Raw genomic sequence first — 24994 nt, 5'->3', positions numbered from 1 at the left:
AATGAATGTGTCTAGGAGGCCATCTGTTGTTGCTGCCTCAAATTTTACCTTGCATCTCTATCCCTCAGGATTAGTTAAAGCAGAGGCATCCAACCTATGCAAAGCTGGCTGGGGAATTCTGGGAGTTGAAGTCTTAACGTTGCCGAAGTTGGACACTTCTCAATTAAAAGATTAACTTTGGCCATTTATTTTCAGTTACTAGAGCTGGTTTTTCTTAAAACCTATACATTTTATTAGGCAGTTTTAGGCATTTTATTTTGAGTTTTCAACAGCAAAAATGCTTGTAATTTCAAGCATTTTCTTTGAGGCCTTACCACAGAAATCGCTATGATTGAGAAAGATGGCATATTTGCTTAAAAGTATCTTGCTTAAAAGTAACTTGTTTATACCAGAGGACACCTCTCAATGAATTGTAAAAATAAGAAAGCGAAAGTAACCTTTGATATGGGGCTATAGCTTGTTCATGCTTGCTTGCTTTCTTCTTGTGCAAATACTTAAAACACAAAATAGTAATGCTATGTATGAATTAATTAAAGCACATATACTCTTATATACACAAACAGAATGTGATATAATTTTTTTAACTAGATAATGGGAAATAACAGCAGATTGGGAAAACATTAGCAAATGGGCAATATTTTTAACTGGAATAAGAAATACATACGTAGTAACTAAATATTTTAGTGCAAAGTCTCTAAAAAAAGGTGAGGAAACATCTTGGCAGTGCCCAGAAGACAAAATAAATTTCATATTTCTGTAAGTGACCCTATGCATTTAAACTATACAGTATGTTAGAATAATATCTGGACCCGACAATTGTATACTAATTCAGTGTAGTAATATATATTGTGAAGAATACTTGAAACTTCTGAAAATTCACTTTTAAAAATTCTCATTCCATGATTTTTCCCTATCTTCTTATGTTTTCTTTTATTCTCTGGACAGGATTATAGTTAATTTAGAATTATGTAGGTAGTTCAGCACATGAAATACCATTTCTATAAAGTGATCGTATTATTGGGAGAAGCAAAATCAGTTGTGTATACATCAGTTCTTTCCTGATCAGCTGTACTGATGTCTTTTCAAAATTCAAGTTCCCATTCATGTTGTAAATCTGATGATACATGTCCTGTCACATTTTGTCAAATTGAGGTTACAGAAACAATGATACTGTAAAGTCAACAGATAGAGAGGAACGTTTTCTCAGGCTTTAGTGAAAACTCGTCATAAGAAGATGCTTGCCAACATTATAGATTTAGCATAATGTTTCTGAATAAGCACATAGAATTCGTTTAGTGAAATAATTATCAGGTATTATCCCAATTAAATGGTCTCAATAATTCAAGTCAGAAGAATTTTTTTTTAGATAAAATACTCCAAAAATTCAGTAAAAAAGGAGGAGAGCCACACAAAGCACACATTTAAGCTAGAAAACCAGAACAAACACAATTAGCTCCACATTCCTGTGAGGTAACATGAATATACTATTGCTAAATTAGAACAGCAACCTGAATAAAGGCTCAAAGGGAAAATGAACCACCACTCTGCCAAATTTGGCTGTCTACCGTTGCAATTACAACAGCCAATTTTTTTTCCTAATAAGTTGAAGTCATTTTTACGCCAGCCCTATTACAGTTAATTATAGGGGAGACTAGAAAAATACATTAATGTAAAAGGCTTTTTACAGTATGCTATAAAAAAACCCAGTTCTTAACTGTACACCAAATAGATTCCAATCAAAACTCCAGATTGCAAATTTCATAGAAAATGATGAAATCCATATAGGTATTTGATTATAAATGTTTTAGCAGGGTCTCAGGAAGAATTCATAGGAAGAACAAGTATGTACGTGTATGTATATATATATCAGGGGTGGGTTTCTCGTCCTTGCGCGCGTGCACACAGCGCGCGCATGCATACTAGCGTCTGTGCGATGCTCCAGCTGCTTCTGGAGGATCGTGCAGGCGTTGTATGCATCCTGCGCATGCGTGGAAGCGCAGAATTCGGCAAAACCGGGTAAGGAGCGGGCGCGGGCGTGCGCGGGCGCGGGGGGGGGCCTTCGCCGTTCCCGGAAGTAACTTACTTCCGGGTTCGGCGACCAACCGGATCGCAGGGACCGCCGCGAACCGGTTGAAACCCACCCCTGATATATATATGTGTGTGTGTGTGTGTGTGTGTGTGTGTGTGTGTGTGTGTGTGTGTTTGTGTGTGTGTATGTATAGACATACGGATATGATTTAAGCTGAAAATTTGAATCTTGCTTCTCGAATAGAATAGACTAGAGCAGAGCAGAACTGAACTGAACTGAACAGAATAAAATAGAATTCTTTATTGGCCATGTGTGATTGGATCCACAAGGAATTTGTCTTTGGTACGTATGTTATCAGTATACATAAAATAAAATATACATTCATCACAAATAATAAGGTACAATGCTTAATGATAGTCATAGGGTACAAATAAGCAATCAAATCATACTTGGAAACAATCAATATAAATCGTAAGGATGCAAGCAACAAAGTTATAGTCATACAGTCATAAGTGGGAGGAGATGGGTGATAGGAATGATGAGAAGATTAATAGTAATAGTAATGCAGACTTAGTAAATAGGTAGACAGCATTGAGGGAATTATGATCACTAAACATATATGTAAAAATCTTACTCCAAGCATGAAAAAAAAATCCATAAGCGTTTGGTGAAGTTTAAGAATGCTGAATATTTTTGTTGTGAAATTTATCTTTTTTCCATAATTTTTTTTAAACCATAAAAACTAATGAGAATTCGTATTTAGAATAAAGAAAATAGAGAAGAAAACAAAGAATAAGAAAAAACAAATACAAAAGTATAGGAAAAGGAAAAAGAAAGTATTAAAAAGTGCTTCTGATTTTCTTTACAACATTAGTATAAATATAAATTAGCTTATGGTTACAGCATGACTTATAGTTTTTCTATAATCTATTTTTCCTAATCCTCAAAAACAGGTATCATAATTTTATTTTTTCCCTCTTTCACACAAAAAGTCCACAGGGGGTTTTCAGTCAGCATAAAGCTTAATATTTTTACTTGACTCCCATTTCATTGAACTAGTTATGTATTGTTCCTTTATATATATTTTAATACTTTTATCTGTAAACTGCCAGAGATACTCTGAGAGTGAAGTGGGGAAAATCTTAATTTTAAATAAATAAACATTTTTCCTGATCAAAGTTTCTAATATCAGTCATCTCAACAGGTTTCATCATCTTCGCCATCTATTCCTCCATTGTAGGTAATGTCTAATATATCCCCCCCCCCCGGTCCATATAATAGTTTTACTGCAGTTTTCATGTGTAGAAATAAAGTTCCATGACTTTTTTCCAACTATTTATCCATTACGCCGAAAAGAAAAGAAAGTTTCAATTACATATTCATCTTCAAAACCTTCTGAATATATATAATTGAGTCCAAAATTGTTAAAAAAAAATTGTATGGCCACCACACTTGATAAAATATCCCCTCTTGGTGTCCACATAAATTTGAAGTAACTTTATACATTCTAAACAATTTTTCTAGTGACCTATAACAACTATATGCCATTTTATAAACATTATCTTTCAGATTATAACATATTGCAAATATCAATCTTTTCAAAAATTCAACTGGGTAACCTTGGGCCAGTCACTCCATGTCAGCCCAACCCAACCCACAGGGTTGTTGTTGTGAGAAAAATAGAAAGAGAAAGGTGTGTTGACTATGTTCACTGTCTTAAGTTATCTGTAAACAAACAAATAAATAATATATTCTCCCACTGTTCCATTTGTATATTATATTGTAGTTGGTTTTATTCTACATTCTTTCACTTGCCCTTCTCCTGTTTCAATTTTAAGTAGAAATTTATACACTTTAGCAATAACATGTTCATCATTTATACATAGTTCTTTTTTGAATTTAGTCTTCCCGTGCTCAACATAAAAGCTCTTTTATCTACTTTAAATCTTTCTAGTAATTGTACATAAGGAAACCACTGACAAGTGTATCCTTCTGTCGCCAAGTTTACTGGGGAAATCTACAAGCTGTTGAGAAAGGAACTGTATCATTTCACTGCAACGTTCTCAGCATTTTTGTGTGGTCAGCTTTCATGGTCAATATTAATTCGGTATTGCCAGCTTTATGCAAAATGTTTGTTTGTTTGTTTTGATAATACATTTGCATTCCAATGACTGATGTGCAAAGAAAGAACCAAAAGCTTTTACCTCCTTTTCTTGGCCAAGAGCCCACATCAGCTAATAAAAATATCGCTAATTGCCAAGGGAGTATGTACAAGCCAAGGCCTTGAGAATACATTGTGAGAGTGGATGATATTTCAGATCATTTGATGAGCTCTGTGAGAAGGAGGCAATTTGGCGTGCTGTACAAGAAGAAATGCCTGCTTGACAAAGCATTACATTAATGAGGTAAACTACTACTTCAGCATACTGGGAGAGATCAGGATGTAAATATCAGGGTGTAACCCTACAGAGGAAAATCCTCTGAAAGACTTGTTGAATGATGTGGTATCAAATGAATTGTTTGCTTCTTAGAAACGGCTTTGATATTTATTGGTTCAAATTGCTCCAGTGACTCACCCTTGCCTAAGCTTTCATGGCCCATTTTAATCTTGACATTTTGGGAAGCCAGTCTGATGCTGGATAATGACTAGGTTTTCAAAGGATCAAAATGAAAAAGGAGAAGCTGGGCTGTAATAATTATAGTCTGGCAACACAGAGTTTCACATAATCAGAGTTGAGCAGAGCGATAATATAATAACGAGCAGAGCAATAACGCCAAGGCAGATTATAGAAAATGGAGCTCTCACTTTGCTAAATTGGGCAGAATTGTATTTTGATATGCGTGTCTATGTTGAAAGCGAGACAAATATTTCTTCTCCTTGTTTATGAGCGTGTGTGTTGTGAAATAACAGCTAAGAATGACAAGAGCTTAAGGAGCAATCTTATACACTAACAAGCTGATCTCAGACATCTTGCCAAGAAAAAAGTCTCACTAATTTTAGTGAGGGTTGAAGTTCCATGGATTAAAAGGCCTCTTGGTTAGCTAAAAATATATGCGTGAGCATAGAAAGTCATGTAAACCAGACTGGTCTATTTCTCTATGAGGCTTTAGCAAGAGCAGTTGTGTGATAAATGATCGCCATCATATATTAGAAACCTGAGCTCCATTGAAGCAGCTAGACAGTTTTCAGATCCATGGAGATGAGTCATCCATTTTCTGCCCTCATCTGATCCCAGAGAACAGCTTATGACAACCCAATTTTAGACTATCACTCCACCTCACAACAAGAATTCCTATGTAACCATCAGTCACCAGTGATTGTATTGTCTTTCAGAATTCTCTTCTTCAATATAAGTATAATATTTGTCATTGTACTTGAATACAACTAAATTGGTTATAAACCTCATATTTGCCCTGATTGTGCAGTTATTCTCCTTCTACCCTGAGACATCCTTATAGCAATAGCAATAGCAGTTAGACTTATATACCGCTTCATAGGGCTTTCAGCCCTCTCTAAGCGGTTTACAGAGTCAGCATATTGCCCCCACAGTCTGGGTCCTCATTTCACCCACCTCAGAAGGATGGAAGGCTGAGTCAACCTTGAACCGGTAAGATTTGAACCGCTGAACTGCAGATAGCAGTCAGCTGAAGTGGCCTGCAGTACTGCACTCTAACCACTGCGCCACCTTGGCTCACCTTCCCAAGAACAAATATCTAGGGAAAAGAGGAAAAACAACAAATCTTCTGATTTTTCTCAGCCCAACCATTGTAGCCATCACCATCACAAACATGTTAAAAGGCAGGCTTCCAGCATTAAACTTTTAACAACTTTAAACAAAAGATGTTTCAAAGCCAAGCAAGCTCTTAGCTCTTGGAAAAAAACACAATTTAGTAATACTGATGCAGATACTGTTTGTAATTCTTTTTCTGTCTCTGTGTGTGTGTGTGTGTGTGTGTGTGTGTGTGTGTGTGTGTGTGCGCACGCGCGCGCGCACTGGCAACACAGAATGAAGAATGCTTATTGTGTGATGCCAATTTTTTTTTTAGTATGATCAATGCCACAGATATGCTTACTAATTAGCTAGAATGATCCACACAATTCCAATGGTTTTGCAATAATCCTTGCATGATATTCTTTCAAGTACTCTGTTTTTGAATCCTTCTTGCCAGAGAGAAATCTAGCATCTAAGAGAAAAGAAAACATAGATTTCCTTTCATCTACAAATAAGAGGAATCTATCTAGCTTTTTATAGGAGTCCCACTGTAGCATAATCATTCCTCAATATTCTGAAATAAAACAGACCCTTATTCTTCTTCTGAGGCATTTCAATAATTTATGTTTTGTATATAGCTAACAACTAACTATTAAAAAACCAAAATAATGTGGCAGGAATTATAAATGAAGGAAAGTGATAGAGCTGAGTATTAAATGTAAATTATATGATCTGTAACCCATTAAGTCAATTATTTTAATTGCATTGTTTCACCCTCCCTGATCTATGTAAGTATCCTACACACCCTTTTCCAACCTGGCAGATCCTCCTCTAACCTCCCTGCCCACTTGCCCACTACTCTCATGCAACCCTTTGTTCCTTCCCTACCTAGCAGCAACCACTTACCTACTTGCTGGACCTGGAGTTGCAGTTTCTTGCCAAATTTCCCACTGACTTTGCTGTGAATGGCAAGGCGTGTCGACAATCACTTCCAGCTGTTCTTTTTCACAGAGTAATGGGTCTTGGTTTGGGGATGCATTCTTTAAGTTAGACCATTTTGAGATAATTAGGTTCAAAAATTGTTGCCCTGTGATGCATCATTTCACACATTTGAAGGTTACAAAAAGATAAATAGGAAAGATTTAGAAGGCTAGATACAGAAGTGGGTTCCTACCGGTTTGACCTGGTCTGGCGCCCCATCTTGTTTTTAAGTTATGCGCATGCGCAGAACAATTTTAACTGAAGTGTGCATGCGCGTGCAGCACGCATTTAGCATGCGTGCACAAAGCATGCACACAAGCAAACCAGAAGTAAAGCCGGCCGAAACCCACCCCTGGCTAGTTAGCTAGATAGCCAGTTAGATAGTCAGGTAGCCAGGTAGGTAGATATAAGTAGATAGGTAGGTAGGTAGGTAGGTAGGTAGGTAGGTAGGTAGGTAGGTAGGTAGGTAGGTAGATAGATAGATGATAGATAGATAGATAGATAGATAGATAGATAGATAGATAGATAGATGATAGATAGATAGATAGATATAGAAAAACAGAGACAGACGCACAGAAAAAAACCGACAGATCCCGGCTCAATATGAACCTTGGACTTTTTCTGTCCATATAGCAATTTATTCATATCATAGATGGGCACATATTCATACACTTTTGTCCAATGCTTAGCAACTATTTGAAGTTATAAAAGACTCCGAAAAAAGCTACTTATGATCTGGATTTGAAGTTGTGATGGCTGCCTTTCTGCCCCATAGTCATGTGACCATATTTTGGGTACTTGGCAGTCGGCCTCCATTTACAGCCATTTGCAATCACATGACTGTGATTTACAATGTTTTTACCAAAACCCGGCATTTGCTTCTAGATTTCGGGTTTTGAAAAACCCATAGCAAAAAAAGGGTTGTTAATTTGGGTGCAGTGATGTGGTGACCCCTTAACAACTGTCATAACCTACGACCAAAAATGTGGGGTTAATTACTTGCATTGTGTTTTTATTTTGTTTATTATTTGGAATTCTTGTTGGGAGTTGGTAATAAATGTATTCAGTCAATCAATCAACCAACCAATAAGTCATATTAGCTGAGAACTGTCAAAACAAAAGTAGATAGGGTGGTTCTCACTCTCCATTTCCTTGCTCTGGTTTAAAACATAATTTGGATCATTTAGCATTCTTGATTTGTGGATCTCCTTTACTGAAGACTTTTTTTTAAATGAGTATGTTCAAATTATTTTAATTTTGCCAGGATTAGTTCAGGGAAGAGAAGTCATACGGCAATCACATTGGCATAAAGGAATTAAGAACTGTGGGAGGATCTGGAACAATTTCATGGTTTTTATGAAGTTAAGGAGTGAATCAGCACTTGGCTAGATAAATCAAAGTACACCAACTCAGTTTGAAAATCACTTTGTAAGCCGTTCGAAGAATTCCCCACTAATGTGCACTGGAGAAAGTAGGTGTGCTTTAGAGGAAAGGAACATTCATTTGTCTCAAATTGGATTACGTTGAGATTGCTTAAGTACTTGGATAATTCTCAGACAAAGCTCAGCCGTTTCTTGGAAATTTTCCAAAATAAAAGTTGGAAACCATGATATCTCCTCTATTCTTCTTCTTATTTTATTATTTTATTTATTATTTTAATTTATTTTAATTACAAACAATTATACACATACCCATAGTATAAATAAACTACAATTCATTTCATTTCAAGTATGATCACAAAAGCCAAATAATTATGTGGTCATCTCTTCTTAGCTTTTCCTCCATTGTTTTCCATGTTTATAGCTTTCTAATTAGACCAGAAGAGGAAATGAAAATTAAAGACTTCCAAAAAGAAATGAATCTTTTTGAATTACTGGATTTGTACTGTGAAGAACTCCCTTCATACATTCTAATTCCTCCTTGAAAATTGGTTATGAATCTCTGAAGACAGCAATATCTAACTGAACTTGGCTGATTTCAAGTTCTAAGCAGAGTCAACTCTATGCTTGAATGATAGACTACCTGGAAATCCCAAGGCTGTTTGGTAGTGTAAAATATCAGAAAACAAATAAACCAGAAGTAATGGCCAATCATTTTCATTGGGCTATTGCATCCATGCTCTCAAAATCCAGGCTACCATGAAACCAAGAGTTAGCATTCTCTGCATTTATATGCTGCCCTCTAATGGCCATGTGGGTTTTGGTACCAGAGCCATAGATTTTGAAATCATCCCAAGAAAACTGCATGGCTCATTACTTAAAATATTGTACAGTGAGTATTTCCATAGGTTACAGAATCTAGTATTATACTGGATGTATTGTTTTAAATTAATTCAGAGTATTACTCTCATTTGAAATAACATGTTTCCTAGATTAAGCAACCCAGCCTCTGAGAATGCATGGGAATACTCATTGCAAAATGAGAAACTGCTCAAGCGAAAGTCTTCATTACATTCTGAGAAAGTTTAATTCCTCAACATTAATGAATAAATGTTTCAGGAACAACTCAGGACACTGTTTCAAACACCTCACCCCTCTTACCCTGTACTACCACAGAAGTGGGCCTCCTTACTGCCTCAGCAGAAGACAAAATGGAGAATTGAAAGGCCAAATGGGTTAGGTTTACAGATAGGGTTCTCTGATTTGCTTACTTCTATTGAGTTTGCAATGACAAAACAAAGAAACTGTAAGTTTCTGGACAGAAGTGAATGCCACGTTTTTCTTTCTGTTTGCTCCTGAAGAATGGCAGTAAGGTACATGGACATCTTGCCACTTGGCAAGAAGTGGAAATTGCAAGATCTGGGATGAAGAATTCCCACCTAAGAGGAATTACCTCAAGCTCCAGAGGAAATGCTGCAGTATTTACCCTAGAACAGGAACTGAACTGACAATTAACTTTGCTTTCCAGCCCCTAATGCAAGTTTAGGGCTACCAGATCTGAGCTACAAAAATGCATATAGCAATAGCACTTATACACTGTTTTATCGTGCTTTACAGCAGTCTCTAATCAGTTTACAGTGTCAGCATATTGCACTCAACAATCTCGGTCCTCATTTTACCATCCTTGGAAGGATGGGAAATTGAATCAACCTTGAGCCAGTGAGGATCAAACTTCTGGCAATTGGCAGTGTTAGTTTGCAATTCTACATTCTAACCACTGCAGCACCGTGGCTCCTATTAAAGCTCAATGATCACAATGAGTTACAATAGTTTCTCTCTCTCTCCCTCTCTCTCCCTCCCTCCCTCTCTCTCTCTCTCTCTCTCTCTCTCCCTCTCCCTCCCTCCCTCCCTCCCTCTTTCTTCCTTCCCCCCTCTCTCTCCTGCCATCTGGTGGTCATCAGGGATTTTTCAGAATCTCTCTGCTTATCCTAAGTTAGCTCAATAAAGTGGATACACAAGAGGGTAACGTTGATTTTGGATTGCAGCAGCCCTTACTTGTCAGAAGGGGTCTTAGAAAATCAAGATGGCTGAGAGCCAGTTTTCAACATTAACCGCAAACGCTGCTTTTTTCTTTTTCCTACTCACAATTTGTACTTTGGAGAGAATGCAGGAAAGGGGAAATGAGGGAAACTGGCAGAAGAAGTTTAAAAAAAACAGTGGAAAAGGGAGAAGGTGGGAATTTATATACAGCAAGACTTCAACTCTGAGTCTCTAGAGTATTTCTCCTTACTGAACAGTGAATTAAAATTCTATCACAGTGTTTGTTTCTTGACTGGATCCAAACTGCCACCCTTTACCTCAAAGCTGAGCCAGGAAGCTACGCTTGTTTCTGATGTAGTTCAAACCATCCTGAGGCAAGAACTACTACGTCAATTAGGGAAGGATGTCTGGCCAAACCATTAGTGGTCCCACTTATCAGGACTAAGTCAGACAGTTTGGCTCCCCCCAGACATCAGGATTTGGATTTTAACTTTTTCTTTCCCCCATGGTTAGAAGTATGAGGGGCCATTTCCTCTGTCACTTCTGGTACTCATTTCTAACCTTCTATATTTGTTTGTTTGTTTCTCTGCATCAGATGAACTCATGCATGGCAGATGAATCATGTGAGTTGATCACCTTACAAACAAATCACCAATGCATCCATTATAGTTGATTAGGATAATAGGGCAGAGATTCATTTGATCTATGTTTACTCTTATTAGTAACATGGGCATGTTGTTGATAGCTTCTCATTACTGACTCTGTCTGAGCTGTAATTTCTCAAAGATCCATTTTTGAAAAAATATTCCTAATACTAAAGACTGGAATAGCTGCTATTGCTGTTGTGGTTCAGATTTTTTTATAGGTCAACCTATCACAATAACAAAATAACAGAGTTGGAAGGAACCTTGGAGGTCTTCTAGTCCAACCCATTGCTCAGGCAGGAGAGCCTATAACATTCTGGACAAATGGCTGTCCAACATTTTGTTGAAAACCTCCAGAGATTGAGCACCCACAACTTTTGAAGACAAGTCATTCCACTGGCTTGTTGTTCTGTCAAGAAATTTCTCCTTAGTTCTAGATTGCTTCTTTCTTTGATTAGTTTCTATCCATTGTTTCTTGTCCTGCTTTCAGGTGTTTTGCAGAATAGGCTGAGCCCCGCTTCTTTGTGGCAACCCCTGAGATATTGGAACAATGCTATCATGTCATCATTAGTCCTACTTTTCATTAAACTAAACTTCCGCAATTCTTGCAAATGCTGTTCATATGCTTTAGCCTTCAGTTGCCTAATCTTCTTTATTGCTCTTCTCTGTATTCTGTCTAGAGTCTCAATATCTTTTTTATATCATGACGACAAAAACATTTCAATAAATAAACTTTGTTTAAAAAGGGCTTTTCTAGAAATCAAATAAAAAATAAGGGACACAGTGGCTCAGTGGCTTTTGTGTATTCCGAGTGCAGGAATAACTGACTGAGGCAAATAGTCAATGCAACAAGAACTGTTTCATTAATAACACAACTAAGATCAACAGTACAGAACTCTCCAGTTTGCTATTTATACAGCTGCTGTCAAACCGGCAACCAATTGGAACACCATCTCTTCCCACCTGAACACTCCTCATTTCTCAGCCAATGGGAATTGTCCTCAGTACTGTTTAACACATAAGACAAAACACCACTTTCCCTCTGCAGACTGCCCACGCGTAGCCTGAGAGATAGGCGGGCCTGCGCCGGCTCCTTCCAGAATGTCGTAGGGTTTGGCCTGGCATCCCCAGAGCAGGTACTGGATCAATTCCTGGAGCTGCAGGATGATGCCCATCATAACTTCTAGGAGACTCCACCCTAGACTGGAACCATGGCTCCACAAGTGAATTGGCTATCAAGATGTCGTTGGGCAGTAACAGCAGACTAGCAAGTGGTGTAGATGAACTTCGCCAGCAGGTGGCATACAGTGTTTCATTGAGGACTTGGCATCCCATGGCAGTTGGAACCTTGGGTGCCTGTGTTTCATCGCGGCTTCGGGGTTCTGCAGCCATTGGACCCATGGGTGCCACTCGGCGACGCAGTTGATTAATGTGTCGTCACCACACCTGACCATCAGTCATTAGGACCCTGTAAGAGCAGGATCCTGTTATTTCGGTTATTTCTCCTGTCACCCACTTTGGTGTGCCCGCAAAGTTCTGAGCAAAAACCCAGTCCCCCTTAGCAAACCCCCAAGAGTTATACTTCCTAAATGGACTTTGAACAATAGCCTAATGAGGATGTAGATGGTCCAGAGTCATTTGGAGTCTTCTGCCCATCAGAAGTTCTGCTGGACTCTTATAATTTAAAGGACTGGGGGTTTTGTGTTGCAACATTAAATAGTGTGATATTTTATCCTGCAAATGACCACTTCCCATCTTCCCAAGGCTTCTTTTGCCGAGCGGACCACTCATTCTGCTCGGCCATTGCTTGCAGGATGGAATGGGGAAATTACGGCCTGTCGCACCCCAAGAGAGGCTAAAAATATTTGGAAGGTCTCTGTCATCCACTGTGGGCCATTGTATGAGACCACTACATCAGGTAACCCCTGACAGGCAAATAATCTTTGTAGCGCCCTAACGGTCACTTCGGCAGTGATGGAGCCCATGGGTACGATCTCGACCCATTTGGAAAAGGCGTCCACCACTACCAAAATCATAGTTCCCTGGATTGGACCGGCAAAGTCCACATGTAGCCTTGACCACAAAGATGGTGGAGTTTCCCAGTCCCTCGCCTCCACTATAAGAGACACCCGGCGGGACAATTGACATGTATTACACTGACCTACCCATGCCTGGATGGTATCATCCATCCGTGGCCACCAAACAGCACTGCAGGCCAGGGCCTTCACGCAATCTCACTAAAATCTGGGAGCGGAGTGCCTTGGGAATAACCATACGGTTGCCCCAAAGCAGGCAACTTTTTAGTTTAGATAGTTCCATTCATCTACAGTAATACATCAGAAACTCCTCCAGCAATGGACCCGGAGGCCGTCCCCTGTGCACCCAGTCCAGGACATGGAGAAGCACCTTGGCTGTGCATGAGTGCACCTCTATGTCAGAAGCCATGAGAGGCAATGCAAGGACCAGACATGCAGGAGTCGGGTCCTTCACTGGTATGGATAGCGGGCAAGGTCTTAAGGTGCCCACGTGCCGTAGGTGCTTTCCAGGCCGATGCTCTAGGTGGTATGCATAGGCAGCCAGAAATTCGGACCATCGTAGCATGCGAGGTGATAGAATCATTGGAGTCTGGCAGTCACCTGCCAGAATGCCCAGAAGGGGCTTATGGTCTGTGACTAGGAGGAAATGGCAGCCGTATATGTAGTCGTGGAATCGCTTGATTCCAGCAATGGCCGCCAGCACCTCCTTATTGACTTGACTATAATTTCTTTCAGTAGTTGATAAGGTACATGAGAAATAGGCAGTAGGAGCCTCCTGACCATTAGGCAGCCTGTGAGCTAGAACAGCGCCAATGCCATAGGGCGAAGTGTCACAGGTGTGGGTCAACGGCAGTCTCTTGTTATACTGTACGAGTCCACTGATGACATCAGCAAGGACTTAATGATGGCAAACACTTTGGCTTCTTTACTACCCCACTGCCACACAGCTGATTTGTCCAGAAGCCTGTGAAGAGGCTCCACTATGGACGCCTTATGCGGAAGAAAAAATGCATAAAAATTAAGCAGCCCTAAAAATATCTGAAGTTCACTCTTAGAGGTAGGGGTAGGAGCGTTATGGATAGCGTCTACCTTAGTAGGTGTGGGATCGATCCCATTAGCATCAATCAAAAACCCTAGAAATTCCATCGAGGGCACTTCCAATTGACACTTACTCTTCTTAAGCCACAAGCCGGCCTCCCTGAAACGTAGCAAGACGGCCCGAAATTTGAGGACAAGATCTGCTTCATCCTTTGCAGCCAGCAGTATGTTGTCAAAATACAGGACCACCCCATCAAGCCCTTGGAGCAGGTGCTCCATCAAACATTGGAATATGCCAGGAACCACACAGACTCCAAACTGGAGTCTACAGCGTCGGAAGGCTCCCTAGTGGGTAACAATGCTTTGGGCATTGGCAGTAGACTCATCAACAGGTAACTGTTGATAAGCCTGTGCCATCTCCAATTTTGCAAAAATCTGTCCCTGTGCCAATGAATGCACCTTGATTGCAGACTATAGCCTTGAGGGTTGATGCCGTGGCATTGGAAATCTCTGGGAGCATAAATGGTTCTAAACAGAGAGAGAACCTGGGGAGGGTGTAGGGCAAGTGGGGAGGTTTGACACATAAGACACAACGGTGGCTAAGACGCTGAGCTCCTTGATCAGAAGATCAGCTGTTCAACAGTTCGAATCCCTCGCACAGCATAATGGAGTGAGCTCCGGTTACTTGTCCAGCTTCTGCCAACCTAGCAGTTCAAAAGCACATAAAAAATACAAGTAGAAAAATAGGGACCACTTTGGTGGGAAGGTAACTGCGTTCCGTGCGCCTTCGGCATTTAGTCATGCCAGCTACATGACCATGGAGACTTCTTCGGACAGCACTGGTTCTTCGGCTTTGAGACGGAAATGAGCACTGCCCCTAGAGTCAGGAACAACTAGCACATATGTCCGAGGGAACCTTTACCTTTACCTATAGAAATCAAATAACAATCTAAGTGATGTCTCAATTAATCATATCTTCTTATATCATGCTATAGTCATGCCCACATATTAAATAAATTCTGAAGTTTTAATGCTTTAATGCTATTCAATTTCAATACTAGAGGATGCTCAGGTAGGTTGTGTAGGTTCCTCTATGTGTGTGAACTTATTCTTTCAGTATAGAAAATGTATGTGGCCAAAATTAAACCAGGATGCTGTCAATTTCAAGTGCTCCCTAGAGATTCCCAAAAACAATATTCTACTAGATGAATCTGTGTCATATAATATGATAATAAGAAGGGGGAAAATATAAAATTTTGTAGTGTTGCTTAAATATTTATGTATCCAGAATGTTTCAGCCAGAAATGGGTCATTTTCTGTAGCTAAAAACAATAACAATTCTGAATATTTCTATGTAGTGCAACTTTACACAATCTAGTATAATGTTTATAGCCTTTACAGCTGTTATCTGGATGAAAAACACTATATTTATCAAACGATCTATCAATGTCTTTCCAGATGATGAAAACACAAAACAAACTCAATATATTTATATACTCATTCTCTTCCTTGGTGCCATATTTAACCCCAGAATATTTATTAATTGAACTAATTAAAATCCTTTCTTTCCAGCTTGCCCCAATGACTAATTGGTGCAGTTTGTGTCATTTCCCCTTACAACCAATAAATAATACATATAATTGTGATTAACAAATTTAAATTTCTAACAAATAAGGGATGCAATACAAATTGGGAGTAAGCCTGGTTCACAAATCTGACAACACCCTGTGGATTTTGGAGTGGCAGAATTCCAAGCGCTAATCTGTATGAATCAACCAGTGGTTGTAAATTGTGTTCTAAGGATGAGGCCTGAATAAGATGTAGTTTCGATTAGTTTGTCATAATTGTGAAAAATGCCAAAGGTCAAATGATTACAAGACAGATTTACAGTTTTAGAAACCCTTTTAAAAACAGCTTGCCATATTATTAAATCTCATCCAAACCACATTTAAAATGGCAAGTCAAAGTTTATCCACTTTCAGTAGAAAAGCTTTTAAAGATGTCATCCAATACTTCTGTTTGGATATAGATGCTTCTTAGTTGTGCTGTCTGATCAGTCATAGTACACCAGATCTGTTGCAGTTGAAAGTCCATTTGCAAACATGCTTCTTGTGCAGACCTTTGCAAATAAAATCTGATGCATCCTATCATTTAACTGGAAATTAAAGAGATAAGTGATTAACTTTAACCATCCTACACTATGCTATTAACAAGGACAGGCAAAAGCAGAGAAATAAGAAGCTCAATTATCTTTGTGGGAGAACTGTTCCAAATTATATTCCTTGTACCAACTTAATTACCCCTTACTGTGGCATCTCATTAGTGTAAAGATTGAAGACAATTAGCTATTAAGGTCATAGATAATGATGAAAGAATATTTAAGTTGCATTACAAAGTTAGAAAGCAAAGTAAAAGGGGGAGAGCTTTAACATATGGCAAAATTGTGGAAAATAAAATAAAATAGTTGCTTCCGAAGACATGGAAAAAAGAAAGACAAGTGGAAGAATTTTTGCCCTCGTGAAGTCTGGGTAATTTGCATGAAACATATATATTGATGTTGTCCATTATAGACAGAATAACCTTTCTTGTGCTAACCTGTTTGAATTGTGAAATATCCAGTTTTCTCCTATCTACTATTGGACCAAATCTCCTAGAATTTCCAGCCAGTTTGACAAACATTTTAGAAAACGGTGATTGCAATCTTGCATGTTTATTGATCGCAAAAGAATCTGGAAAAAATCAGAAGTATCACAGATAAATAAGATGCAATATGAAGAAGAAGAAATATTTTTTTTGACCCCCACTCCTTGTTGAGCAACCAAGTTTTTGGGAAACAACAGAGTAGAGGCAAAAAATGGATAAAGAAGCCTCTCTGAGCCACAAATCCTTAAAATGGAACCCACTTTTCTGTCTTTTCCAAGGTAAAGTTCAAGGAAGAAGCTGGACCTTGGAACTGATTCAGTGCTATGTAGTTCAAGGAGAGATATCTGGTCTGAGGGCTAGAAGTTTCCTAGTATTTCTGTAATTCTTCCTTGCTCTGCCTACTCACTTTCACCTAGCTGAATAAAAACCAGTACCAATTTCATTTTATGTTAATGCTCAAGCAGATTACATACCCAAACCGTAGATCTTTTGGATGACGGGAATAAGTTAGCATCAAAGTATGACAAACATCACTGGAAAAGGAAAATATATAATTATAAAACCCTATAAATTTTCTCCCTGCGATAAACCTTGTTCTTACTGTCTCTTGACATGTGTCTTGTATTCTTAACCCATGATCATCTTTGCTCCTCTCTCTTGCTTCCTTTTCAATCAAGCGCCACATTCTTCTTATTATGTGGTCACCCAAACCCAATGCAATTTCCAGCACTCCGTGTAATTTTCACTAAATAAACATGTTTGAGCTGAAGAGCATCCAAACAGATTCCAAAAGGATTCATTGATTACCACCAAACACATGAAATGCGCACTGAAAATTGGTGCCCCCATCTGTAGGATCCTTGCCAATCAGCATGAACAACACATGGTCAAAACTAAAGCTGTAAGATTTGCACCCGATCCCACTTCAAAGAAAAATGACCCAGCCACGAAAACATCGAAATCTTTCTCTCTCCTACTTTAACAACATGTGGTATGTGGCTTACTGAATCATATGGTGTGTGTTCTTTTGGTTTCTTAAAACAAATTTTTGCTTAACCTCTGCTGTGACCCAGTGAGTAAACACAGTACCAAGTTATGCTCAATTTCTGTTCTTCTCTTTTAAAAAAACAGAATGTTTGCTCATGTGATGACCACTGAAAGAGAATGCCTTTTCTGATTAATTCTATCATGAATATTTGCTGCTTTTCATTTCTTGACATAATTTTCCCACTGCCCTTAATTACAAAATTCTTGTTTGTGTCAGGTATCTAATACCCGTATGAGCAGTGTTTGTTCTTATGTTATATAGTTCAGCTTCTACTTTTAATTAAAGGTCTAGACACAAAGTCTATAAGCTTGTCTTTACATTATTGGCCTTCCCCAGCATTGGAAGCTTGGATGGCAAAATGAATATGAAACCACATGTGACATGATCAGTTCCTCTTTTATACATATTCCACTCCCCTTTGGAAAATACTGGAGAGGAAATTTATGAAAAAGATTCAGATGTCAAAGAAAAGGAAAAAAGTTCTAGTGAGGTTTCTACTCTTCATTTGTTATAGCCCTAGGCAGCAATATGTAAGCAACATAACTTCTGGGAATCGCCAGAGAGCAAAAGAAAAAGGGGATGTGTTTTTTTTCAACAGCTGTGGATCTCAGATACAGTGCTCAGAATGGAATGGGATTTGAAAATATTTAATCTACTTCCTGTGGTCATCATTGTGGAATGTAGATGACAGCCTCAGCGTGGGTAAATAGGTTGACAGATCTCAAATAATGAAGGAGGAAGAGGAGGAGGAAAAAGTTCCCATTTTATTTGGGGAATAAGCCTTCCTAAAATGAGATTATTTGCATTTAATTGGGATCAGACCAGAATTTTCTTGTTTTGTCTGCTCAATTTTGAACAAGATTTTATTATGCTCCTAGTAATGTGTAAGAAATGTGAAGAAATGTGCTACTTGTTCAAGTCTCTTGTGGGTCCACTTTTATCCTCTTTCTCCAAATCTATCTCCTAGCATTAATTACTGGAAAAACTAATGGGGAGATCTAGATTTTAAGGCAGAATATTGCCAAATATTTCAGGAACTTGTGTTTTGCACTTTCTATCCCCTAATGACTGCAAGGTGTCTTTGCTCTAGGAAATTAGTATCACTACAGTTCTAAGTTTTATGAAATGGTGCTTACCAAATAATGTTGCTGTATGAAATATCCTATCATGGTGTTGATGGCTTGTACTGCTTTCTAATATGTTCCTCTTTTTCTCTTCTCCCCCCCTTTTTTTTTTGGATATATGAGTCTGCCTCTAACAATTAGTAAGCATTCAGTGCATGCTGAAAATGCATATTCCTTATCAGAAACCTTGGACATGGGATTGAGATAGTCCTAGATCTTATTTGCAGATATATCTAAAATTGAAAAAAACTTGCTCTGCACTCAGGTCTTCTGGAGCCTAAATATGTATCTGATCAAGATTCCCAAGTATGTTTTCATGGATAAAATCCTTTTGACTGTAGGAGTGAGGAATGTAGTTGTTACTATATCGATTCTTATTTCTAAATTAGTGTCTGCCATAATTCAGACTTTAGGAACATCTGCACCCTGAAACTCATGCCATGCTGGCAGTGATTAAGACAATATTCTCACTGACATCATAGGAAAGTGTTTTATGGCAGTCTGCTTATATATTGTGAATTGAAAGTTAGTTGCCTACAGCTATAGTTAGAATGTACACAGCTAAATTGAAGTTCTATTCCATGGGAATGTTTCCAGCTATGTCACAATGCCACCAACATGATTTTTCACCAATACCTGCAGGACAGTCCAAATATTAAATTTCCATTTCTTTCTCAACTGGCATTTTACATAGCCAAATTTGGGCTTTATAATGAATGTATCTTACTTACACTACAGATGCAAGACACCTGTTGCTCTTAATTAAACCATAACTAATTCATTTAAGAATGAATTACTGTTTCAATTTGTAATTAAGTCAGACACCAATGAGGAATCATGGCCAAACATGCCCAGGCCTCTTGGATTCATAGGAAAGTGTGCACAAAACATCTCCAGCTATTTTTTAGTTTTCAGGGTTTTTTCAGAGCCTAAATAGTAGGAATTGAACTCCCCTCACTATCAACCCAAGGATATCTAAGTAGGTTATCAGAATAAAGGCAAAAAAAACACACCCTCCAAACCCACTCAGCAGTATAAGAGATGTAATATTCTAAGTTTCAAAGTGATGTATAACTAGCTATTATCACTATAACATTTGTATTATTAGCTTTCTTTTTTCTTCAGCCATCTTTCCTTATCTACATTTAAGCACTCAATGTATAATATGGGAAACATAGTCCTTTATGGGAGATCAGAAGCCTGTTCTTGGTTCTGATGGTGCCTTGTAGCACATGGAAAATACATTTCTCTGTATTACCATAACAGATTATGGTAAATCCTGAGCAAAAAGACCAGGCTGAAAGGACTGAGATCTACATTTGAAACATAACCATTATCATGGCAAAACCGCCAATTAGTAAACTTCATTTAACTGATTTATTTTGGGTGGCTGATCTAGTTTCAATGTAGACTTGACAGACTGAAAGGGATGGTTCCACATTCCAAAAGCAACTCTATCCTTTCTAAGAGTGATTAACGTTCATATGAACAAGGATGACAGATGTTTCCAGACGAATAGACCTATTCAATATTTGCTCTATTCTTTTTCTTTGGGGAGGGCAGAGGCGGGAAGAGTAAGAAAATCACAGAAAAAGCCGTGGAAAAATATGAAAGGGTTATAAATAGAACATGGTTTACAGCAATCCAAAGGATATCTGTAGAGTAGGATGGTTCAATAGACCCCATAGTTATATATTTCAACAGTAGATATGTTGCTGTTGTTGGTTTACAAGATTTCATACTAATGTAATTTACACAAATTCATACACCTCAGACTGAGCATAGAGAATCCATCTGTAACATCTCCAAGGGAAGGATAGGCCCTGTCTGTCTTTTGATTATCTTAGCAACCAGGTAAGCAGAAAGGCTACATCAGCCTGAAATTCCCAAATCAATGCACATATTAAATAATCTAGCAGAGAGGAATCAATTTACAATTTATTTACAATTAAAAAATATCAGCTTTAGTCCTGAAATGTGTCAGGAATATCAGCCTTCAAAGGGTAATTTGCTGGGATGGCACAGCAGTCTGGCCTCTTAGTCTTTACCAGTTGCTTGAGGACAAAGCAAATTCATCCAACCCAGGAATGAAAGGAATTTAACTGGGAAGCAGATTGAAACTGACCAGTGAATACCTAGATTGTCCTATCACATGATCTGCAGGAATTCCTAGTGGACTTGCTTAGTAAAAGGTGTATTAGCCTGGAATGTGGATTCATGTAGCTTTGAGTCTTGGAATTCAGGATGTGTTGGGGGAAGAGTCAAGCATGTGGATTATCTCAAATTGATATCCGGAGTCTTTATATAAGTCTGCTGTGACTGAGCCTCATTCAAGGAGTTGGCTCAACCAATTGCTACTTGTTGAGCCCTAATTTTGCCTTTTCAGTAAAAACTGTTTTATGTTTGATTAAGATATACTCTGTCCAGTGATTCGAGCAAAGATAAGTAAATTGCTTCCTGGTTTCTGATGTTTAACTGTGCTCTAAATGTCCTAAGTAAGGGGCTTTTGCTTCTTTCAGGGGCTACATGTGCTGCAGTTACATATATACAGTGCATATAGTCTTGATGCACACAATCAGCTTGCCCCCGTTCAAATATTGGCTTCAAACCAAGGATAGGACACAATGCCATCCTCCCTCCACCTGAACCTGCTAGAAAGGCAACTGTTGCTCATCTTTTTTTCTGCCAGGCATCAAAAGTCGTGTTTTCCAATTTTTGCTAGTACAAGTGGTTGTGTACAGATTGCAAGCTGTGCTTCATTTTATTGTAGATAACCCTCCTCTACTGCAGTTGCTACTGTCTGCTGTAGCAGGACTGCCCCAAGCCCCATTCCATCTGATCATCGATTATTGACATCCTTGGATATTTTTCCCCACAAAGTCAGAAATGGAGGAGTGAATGAATGAGTTTTGGGAATTCCTCTTCCTTTTTCCTAACCAGCTATAAATTGTAAGATGGTTTCCCCATCTTGGCTTTCCCCATCTCACCTAGGTGACAAGAAAATGATGAGGGTTTTATTGTTGCCTTTTTCATCAATCCATTGGGTGACATTCCTGGTTAGAAGATGTCAAAAATGATGGGCAGTCAAGGTGTGTGTGTGTGTGTTCATTCAAAAGGTTTATCAATGGAAACCACATGTCTTCAAAGAACTGAAAGTAAAGGAAATTGGAAGGAATAAAAAATGGAAGAATCCACTAATCGGTGCCACTAATCCAAGAAGTACAGTGGATCATCACTGTAGCTAAGTGAAGAAAGGGGGTGAAATCCAAAAATATATTTCTTAAGCCACCTTTGCTTCTAACCAGTTCATGCACTGGAGTCAGTTTTACTATGTGAAAAGAAAACACCTGCTCAGATATATGAAGGCAATGCCTGCTCAGTTGTTACTCCAGTATTTGGATACTCCAGTATCCAAAAGTGGAAATGATCTCTTCCTATTTCCCTTACAGGTGTAATGTATGGTAGGCATTGGGAGTCTATCTCAAAGTATTATAGAATAATGGCTTTTTCAATGGCCAATTTTCATGCAATATTTATTCATTTATTTAATTTATATGGCACCCATCTCACTATCCAAAGTGGTTTACATGACAATAAAAGCACACATATAAAAACATTCAAATTAAGAGAACTTAAATAAAACTAGGAACCAAATACACGAGCAGTATGGAAGTAGAATCTTCTCTTGTACGCCACTACTCACTTCCAGCATAAAGTGCCCCAGTCAGGACCATAAGCCAATGAACAGAGCCAGATTTTAACAGAATAACAGAGTTGGAAAGGATCTTGGAGATCTTTTAGGCCAATCCCCTGCACAAGTAGGTCACCCTATGCCAGACAAGTGGCTGTCCTTTTTCTTCTTAAAAGCCTCCAGTGGTGGAGCACCCACAATTTTTGGGAGGTCTTTTAGAAAGCCAAGCAGGTGGGGGAAGATCTCATCTCCAGTGACAAGAGGGAAGAGGAAAAAAATTCCAAATATAAAGATTGTTTTGCCATAAATGGTCTGGGGAAAACAAAAAGTAAAACCAAAAGGATAATATTACATCCTCTAAGCATAAACTTTTCTAAACATCCAGGCAATGAAGTCTTGCAATTCAGCTATTCATCAGCATGCACTTCACTTATTAAAAGGCTATTTGTCAGAAAGACTTTTTTTGTACATACCATATGTGGGAGAAACTTCTTTGTTGGCATTTAGTCCAGTGTTGTTGTTGTTGTTTAAAAAAACCTAGTTAATCAGGTGACCAGTGTGATAGCTTAGCTGTGCAATTGATTCAAGGCAAACAAAGTTATATTGAGAGAAGAAATAAAAACAGGACAAAATAATTCATATGTGTGTTATTCTGGTAGTAACCTCATAATTTATTTAAATGAATGAGTGCTACTAATTAAAGAAACCATAAAATCATAATGGAATTTATCAAAGCACACCCAAGATACTACATCAATAAGGCTGCCTACATTGTTCATTTCAACAGCACAACGCTAATGAAAAAGCATAACAAGAATTCTGTTTTATAACTCATAAATTCTACCACAGATATTACAGAAAGCCCTTAAATGCAGGAAATGGAATAGAAATAAGAGGTCTTCTCTGTTCTGTCCTCCAGTCTAAAAACCATGACCAAAGAGGACTTTCACTGAACATCCCCTAACCAATTACAGAAATAATGACTACCTAAATTTTGCCTTTTGGGCCTTTCTAACAGTGTAGTGGCTATATTTTCACAATCTACTCTTTTAATACAATACTCTGTAATGAGAAGCATGTACATATATGGCAAAGCACAGTCTACTGTCCTGTCCGTCTTCATCGTCTGCTTAATAAGCAGAATTCTGATACTACACTAATTCCAATGAGAACGCTCCTGCCCAGATGCATAACAATTTTGAATGATTTTCTGAATGTACTCTGAATGTACTTTCTTTCTTCCTCTTGGAATATGGAAAAGGCTTGGCTTAGAGAACAGATACTAGGCTTCTAAGTTTTAGATTTGTTTTGCAGAAGTAAGTCATCTTTTCTCCTAGTTTTGCAGGGAAACAGAGAAGAATAAAGTATGACAGCAAATAGAAATGTACTGAGATTTCAAAATAAAAGGGGTTCAGCCCACATTGCATGGTGAGAGATGCAACAACTGCTCCATTTCTGCCATCACAGATGTCAGGGTTACACCCAACAAAGGCAGTAATTTTCTAAGAATTCAAATTGTATTCAAGGTATCCTATGGGAAAGTCAAGGATATGAATTGAGTAGACATATTGCTGTTGTTGCATATAATAAGCCCTAATGACAAAGAAAATCACCTTCTAAAACTCTAACCGCCTAGCTGTTTGCATGTGCATGTATGAGTTCACGTGTCACCTTCTAAAACTCTAACCGCCTAGCTGTTTGCATGTGCATGTATGAGTTCATGTGTCTCCATATCCATGCCCCAAGGTTTAAATCCTGATTGTCTTTCTGCCATCTTCTTCTCAAACGTCACTGCTTAAAGCCCATTTCTCATGCTGGATTTTGGTGGTACGTTCATTATGTTTACTTAAACACATTATCTGGTAATAGGATTGTTGCTTCTTGCTTTGCCAGGCCCAGGTGGCAATTCGAATGTTCACTATGTTAAGGCGATGGTGGGGCTGCCTTTTGGGTGTTAAGGCTCGCTCTTCGTTTCCTTTTCCCCCCGATAGTAACGTTTGAGGCCCAGGTGTCATAGCAGAATAGATGGTATAAAATCACTCAGATCTGTTTTGGTTTGGAGTTCTATTCATTTTGGACAGAATATGTGGATGTAATCATGGCAGCTGCTTGTCCTATTCTGTGTGTGGGTGTGAGAGGAAGGGAGGGGGGAGGGAGAGGGAGGGAGGGAGGGAGACAGAGAGAGAGAGAGAGAGAGAGAGAGAGAGAGAGAGAGAGAGAGAGAGAGAGAGAGAGAGAGAGAGAGAGAAAACTCTTGTACAATATTTTTAATTTCACATACTAGGCTCATCCAGTGCAGACCAGAACCCTACATGGATGCCAGATGTACAAGATGACTTTACATGAAACATCATTGCTGATGCATGCTGGATAATTAAGGAAACCAAAGAGTTTTAAAAAGAAGTCACTATGTACTCTGATTACAGAAAGGCCTTTGATTGTGTCAATCACCTCAAGCTTTGGAAAGTGCTCAGAAAAATAGGAAACCCAGGACAGCTCAATGTCTTCATAAGCACCTTAAATAAAGACCGGGAAAGCAAACTAAAGGCAGAACATGATGAAACAATCTGGCTCCAGGTTGACAAAGGAGGGAACCAAGACTGTATACTCTTCCTTTATTTATTCAAT

This window comes from Thamnophis sirtalis, unplaced genomic scaffold (assembly GCF_051295495.1).
Source record: "Thamnophis sirtalis isolate CommonGarterSnake01/CBP01778 unplaced genomic scaffold, rThaSir2_p1.2 scaffold_3, whole genome shotgun sequence".
Taxonomy (NCBI): domain Eukaryota; kingdom Metazoa; phylum Chordata; class Lepidosauria; order Squamata; family Natricidae; genus Thamnophis; species Thamnophis sirtalis.
Note: the sequence above shows the minus strand (reverse complement) of the source record.